General features: G+C 37.8%; 1 pseudogene; it reads right to left on the bottom strand.

Moving 5' to 3' along the window:
* Window positions 1-1383: 1383 nt before the first annotated feature.
* LOC127079196 (uncharacterized) lies at window positions 1384-3760 on the bottom strand (annotated as a pseudogene).
* Between the last annotated feature and the right edge of the window lie 2950 nt (window positions 3761-6710).

The following is a 6710-nucleotide window of genomic DNA, read 5'->3' as shown; positions in this document are numbered from 1 at the left end:
GGGCCCAAACAACAGATGATGCGAAATATGAGTGTAAGTGCAAGAGAACCGGCTCATTGTAAGAAAGCCCAAGAGTAAGCTATGTGAGGTTGATGGCGACGCTTAAAAAGCAATCGACTTACAAGGGTGTGGAAAAATGGGCTCGATATTAAATCGAGAAAAATATGATTTTTATAGTTTAAAAATGGTTTTGAATGAATGATGAAATTAAAAGAAAACAAATCTATGTTATAGTAAAGGCATAAACATAAAAAGAAATGAAAATGCTAAAAGAAAAATAAAATACTAAAAAAAGCTACACATGAGTATTGAACCCACCCCACTCAAGACTATGATACTACCCTTCTCCACCAGACCACTCATGGTTAGTTGTTATTTTGATGCTAGACTGGATAAATAAACTAAAATGGATTAAAAATTAGAAAAAATAAAAAAACTAATAAAAGAGAAAATTGTTGGACTGACCTAATTAAACCCAGCCGCTTGGCTGTTGGGTTCTAGAGGCTAGTGAGATTGGGAATAAAAAAAAACAATAAGTTATATTAAATGAAAACATTCATAAATGAAAATCTAGAAAGTTTAATCATAAAAAAAACTTATTGGTTTCCCTGATTATCCTCATTTAAAAATAAATTAGAAAAAAAAGAAAAGGAAACAGAGTAGAAGTTTCATCGTCCTCGTTCTCCCCATCTGCTTCACAAAAAAAAAACGCCCTCAATGAAATCTACTTCCTCATAACTCCGTCCCCAATCGCTCTCTCCGAATCGCGTCTTTCTCACAATCCCTCTCACAATCGCCCAAAACCCTCTCAATCGCGCTCTCTCTATCTCGCCTCAACGTATCTCTCTCGCCCTCAACCCTATTCCCAAATGCATAAAACCCACAGCTTAAAGGAACCTGAAGTTTACCTCCGGTAGCGATTTGGTAGTGACGATGAACGATGAAGCCAAAACTTCACTCTTTCGCCTCTCCGATCCAGGTATCTTTCGATTTGGGATTTAGGGTTTTTGTATTTGAAAATCTCTTCGCCGTCTTTTTCTCTCTTTTTCTCTGATTCGCTTCCTTCTCCTTTTATATTCACAACTTTAGGGTTTAGGGTTGTTGTATGGAATTCCAAAGAATATCTTCTGCAAACTACTTTTGATGCGCTCAGTTGGGATTGGCCTTTTTGATGCTTCATTCGGAACAGGTAATCTGAGCCGCGCTTTCTTCTTCATTGTTTTGTCTGGATGCCAAATTGGGATATTTTCCTGAGATTTTACTGTTGCCATTTTGCTTTTACTGCAGTGAATTCGGAGTATTGGTCTGAACTTGGTTTTGGGTGGCTTGTGAGAGGATTCGTTGCTGCAGGATAGTAGCAATGTCCATTAGGTTAATATCCGGTTACAGGATAGTAGTTATGTTCCTTACACTCAGAAAAGAAACAGTGAAATTGGGACGGGTTTGCTCTTTAGGAAGAATGTTGTTATAAGCAGGGTAAGCACATAAAGGTTCCAAACCAATTTCAGAAGCTGGTTCCTGAAATCTCTTTTTTTTAGCTGCTTGAAAATCAATCGTCACCTGAATGGTTGCCAAGGAAATTCGGTATAACATGACATCAGTGCTATTATCTCGGACGATTTGAACCTGCTCTCTAAGTATCCTGAATAGATCAACAGCAACTGGGGTGTATAGCTTCCCATCTTTAGAACCATTCGATTTTTGATTTGCTTCTTCTGCTGTTTTTTACTTGGGATTTTCTTTGATTGTGATTTTCGAAAATGCTTAAATCAGACTTAATTTGAATAATTTGTTGTACAGGCTTTACCACATTTGCATTAGAAATTTTGACTCAAAATTGCCACGGCAAGCTGAGCCATCTCCCAAAAGCATGCCGGTAACCTCCCTGCGGTACCGACAAGCAGATGAACTGGTCGAGGTAAGTGCATTATGTCCTCTTTTAGAATGGTATCTCCTGTTGTAGCCATAACTTGGATTTTCAAATTATCCTGATCATTTTTCTAATGCAGGAACGGCTTCGGTTACATATGGCTCGCACAAACCGAGCCACCTCTGGCATAAACTGTGATAATGATGGTTGTAGCCACAGTTATACAGAAGCCTAAAGCATTGAAAATTATCTGCTGGGCAGATAGAGATTGTCTTTCATTTGTAGCATCAGCCAATGTCCGAATCAAAATTCCCGTGTAGATTGCAACGAATATCTCCGGCATTATTCCAACCAAGGATCCAATTATGTAAGGCCCGTACTTGACATTTGTTGCCACTGCACAATAGTTGTAGATCATGTAAGGGAATGAAGAAACCCTGATTAAGGCAAATGCTCGAAACTGATGAAACCAGCTTCCACCGCCAGCAGACTTTTGAATAAAAGCCTTCTTTGGATACTTCTCTAACCATCCTTCAATTTTATGATGGAAGATTGAGCCAATGATAAAAGGGAGTGAAACCCCAATAGCTACTGCAGGTATCATTAGCAAAAACCCAAATCCATAACCATATTTCATTCCAGCAACCCACATAGAGGGTGTAGATGGCAAAAGTATAGTTGGAAAAAGTGCAACTGAAGCAAACACCAAAATAGTAAGCACCGGAGGACTGAAAGTCTCTGTTTCCCAATTTATTATTGGAATAACCTCCTTGTCTATGAAATAGGGTCCAACCCACTTGAGTACAGCAACAGCCAAAAACCCTAAGAATAAAAAACAACAACATCACTTTGATCCAGTACCACACAACAGATCTCCTCGCCAGCGGAGAACACTCCTCGGCCGCACCTAACGATGAACCCTCATCTGAGCAAGGCATCAATTTGATATAATCCCCTTTGTTATCATCAGCTTTGATTGTGATAGTGAGGTCCGGCACTACCTCCTCTTTCTGAATGTCATCAATTGGCTAATGATGATGCCGGTGCAATAACGCATCACTGATCTCGCATGTTTTTTTTTTGTAGTGCAGTCATTGTCCTGATGCATTTCCTCCACAATTTTGTGTAATAGATTCAAAAAGCAATGGCAGCAGCTGTGAGTTCGTTGATGATTCTAGCAACATTGAAATCGGCAATGACATCTGCATCCGTGGTGGAATCTTCTGAGGCTTCCTAATCAAAGACGTGGAGGTGTCTTAAAGTGATCAATTTTGATACAACTTTTGTAGAAAGCTCCATTTTCATTAGGTCTCAATGTTAATGTTTGTAACAAAACTCCTTAAGGATTTGTAAAGACTTCCCAGTCCTTTACAGTTTGACAAGTTAAAATATCTTAAATGTTTCAATTTTCTATTTGATCTAGAAAACTTGCTTAAAGAAACAATCTATCAGCTTCAGGACATGCAAGTGTTTGAATTTTGAAATGATTGGCAATTTATCCTCATTGAATTCTTCCTCATTGGAAGATAGTAAAATCAAAGTTGCAGCCTACTTCCATCTAATGAGTCCAACAAATGAATTGCCTTGGATTCCAATGATACATGGCTTTTTGTCTCACTGTCTAATTAACAACGAACAATGCCAGCTACTTACATTTCAAGATCATGCATTAAATCATGCATCTTGAAACTAACTATATCACCATCCTCACCCACTTTTGCATCTTGGCAAATGACCTTATCAAGAACACTTTACAAATTCCTCACCTGTGTCTTCCACAAGTTGCTTTTCATCCGAGCCCCCTCCCATGAAAATATTGCGTACTGCAACATTCATTACTAACCAGTGACTTGCTGAATCTTGCATGCTAATATTTGTAGGAAGCACCATATTTTTAACAATGAGGGGAGATTTGGTTATTAGACCTTTCAAAGGCAGACAAATTGGATTCATGTACCAAGTGAGATGTACTATTTTGATCTAAAATGAGTTATGGATGGAAAATGGATCATGTTTGGTTATAAAATGGATTCTTAGAAATAATCCAAGACTAATTTAAATATCAATTTAAATAATAATAACAAATCAGTAAAAACCAAATTAAAATGAAATTAATTCATAATTTGTTAAAATTACTTTGATATCAATTCTAACATTTATTTGAAAATTAAAATCAATTAGAGTTTGAATCATTAGTAAAAATAACAATTACAATTAAATTAAAATTTGGAATTAAACTTAATTTGAAATAAAAATCAAATTGAAAAATTAAAAAGTCAAATGATTAAAATCCATTTTATAATCAAAAGCACCATGATCAAAAAGGCATAGACAATGACCAATGTGTAACAAAAATATGAATGTATGCAAATGAGCCTTAGGCCAAGTGCCAAACAAAAAATAAAAATGGAGAAAAATTCGGGATCAAAATCGGGGTATGACACTTTTATAGCAGGTACAGCCATATCAGTTACCATGACAATGAGTATGTCAACTGAAACAATCCTGCAGCATATGTCTTCCATATAAGCTCCAGCAGGTACAACCAATATCAGAAGCCCTGTAAGTGGCATTCTGAAACAATCCTACTTGCATATGTTCTTCAACTCCAGCAGGTACATAGGATATCTCATGTTAAGACATCACACATGACATCTTGTGAACACTCTTTGTTTTAACAAAATTGCTGCCAACACTTAGAATCAACAAACATGCACACAATACTAGCAAAAATAGCAACTAGTAAACACATAGTAAACACACATGCACTTTTGCTCAGAACACACCACCTCCCCCTTCAGCTAACACCAGTCTGCTTTACACAGACAAAACACTTCCCCATATAACATCATCTCCAACATCTTCTGTAACATCATCTGTAACATCATCTGTAACATACAGATCATCTCCAACATCATCTGTAACATCATCTATAGCATAACATATTTACTATAGTATAGCATCATATAGCTATTACTTCTCCCCTTTTTTAGCCAAAAAAGACCAAAGAGACCAAATAAATGTCTATTCAGTCAAACAATCAGAATGTCAAAGGTTAAGTGTTACAGATCCAAGTACATACACAGCTTTAAACAAGCTGAGAAAAAAATCCACCAAACCAGAAAATCCAGAAAAATAAACATCAAAGCAGTAGAACATAGCTGCCAAAAACCAGAACATCCATCACAACAAAGAGAAAAAAAACATCATCAGAAGAATAAGGGCCAACTTCAAAAGATCTAAGAAAAGGAGCTTGAGCTTGCAACTTCATCAGCATCAGAAACAAAATTGCCACTTTTCTCATCTTTAGTTGTAGACCTCTCACTAGAGGTTTGGGCTTCAGCTTCCTTAGCCCGTTCAATATTCTCACCTTCAGCTTGCTCCGAGCTTGTAATTAGGGCTTCCAACGATTCTTTCCTAGATGTTGCTACCCTTATTCCTGCACCCAGCTCTTTACACATTTCCTTCAGCTCAGCAATAAGTCCACCTTTTGAGGCTGGCTTTTTCACAGCAAATGTCATGACAATGTCTTCAACATGACTCCCTTCAAACAGTTTATAGTGTACTGATAGAGTAGGTTTTCTTCTACTTGGTAGGTCATTGGTACTCAAAATCCCAGGGTGTTGACTCAGGATAATCCCACAAGTCATTGAGGGAAAGGCTATAGGTAACTTTACTGCATTAGTAGAAGCATGCTTGACAATTTGTTCAAACATAAATCTACCGTAATCAAATTTCAGCTTGGTTCCAACAGCAAAGATAAATCTTCCAAGGGTATTTAAAATTGTGGAGATGTGGTTGGTAGGCACCCAATTTGCAGATCCTATTTTATGCAATATGGCATACTTAATAGTCAGCTTCCCAACAGGAAGATGCTTTTTACTAGGCCACTCATTCACCTACCTTGCTGTAATTTCTCTACAGACCTCATTGTCTGTAGCTTCCAATTCACAAGCACCCTCTATACCTCTTCCCAAAAATTTGTTAATGACAGTGGGAGAAAATGGGATACACTTACCTCTCACAAAAACTTTACAAAATTCCTTGCCATTTTTATCAGCAATATCTTCAGGAATGTTGACAATGATCTCCTTAACCAATCCCTCATAGCACTGAGATAACCCAATCACAGTCTTCATTAACCCAACATTCTTAATTAGGTCCATGACCTCTTTGACCTTAACAACATCCTTGCCTAACTCTCTCTCTACAGCCACCCTTCTTTGGATCACAAACTTCCATTTGGAAGCTCCATCTTCAAGATGGAAAGAGATATTGTCCAAATGCACAGCAACAACTTTCACAGGGGACTTCCTCACAATTGTCCTATTCACAGGGGAGATGTCAGTGACATCTTCCTCAACATCTTCGTCAGACTCAGAAACTTCTCTAACCTTTCTCTTTTTCACATCTACTTTGCTCCAAGATTTGGAAGGACCTACACCAGCTGTCTTCTTAGCTGTTTTGGCTGACATCATTTTATCCATAGATCTACCTTTTCTAGTCTTCATACGCTTAGCCACACTAGGCTTTAAGTGATGAAGCAAGCTATCATCTTGATCATCAGACCTATCATCCTCTAGGTCAATCACATTGTTTGCAGAATCATGCTTCTCAGAATGTGAGGCATTGGCAGTTGTAGATGCCACAAATTTTTTACCAGACACAGTTTGCCCTAGAGAGCACAAACCTTCAACATCCATGTCCTTCTCAGATATGGAGGAATCGTCATCCTTCTCACTATGAGGTTCAACCTCAGGAGAGGGGTACATTCTAGACAGAGAAGTAGAGACTCCCTTCACAGAATGTCCTTCATTCAGGATTCTAGTGATTAGGTTTC

Source organism: Lathyrus oleraceus, chromosome 5 (assembly GCF_024323335.1).
Source record: "Lathyrus oleraceus cultivar Zhongwan6 chromosome 5, CAAS_Psat_ZW6_1.0, whole genome shotgun sequence".
NCBI lineage: Eukaryota > Viridiplantae > Streptophyta > Magnoliopsida > Fabales > Fabaceae > Lathyrus > Lathyrus oleraceus.
Note: the sequence above shows the minus strand (reverse complement) of the source record. Positions and strands in the feature narration are given on the sequence as shown.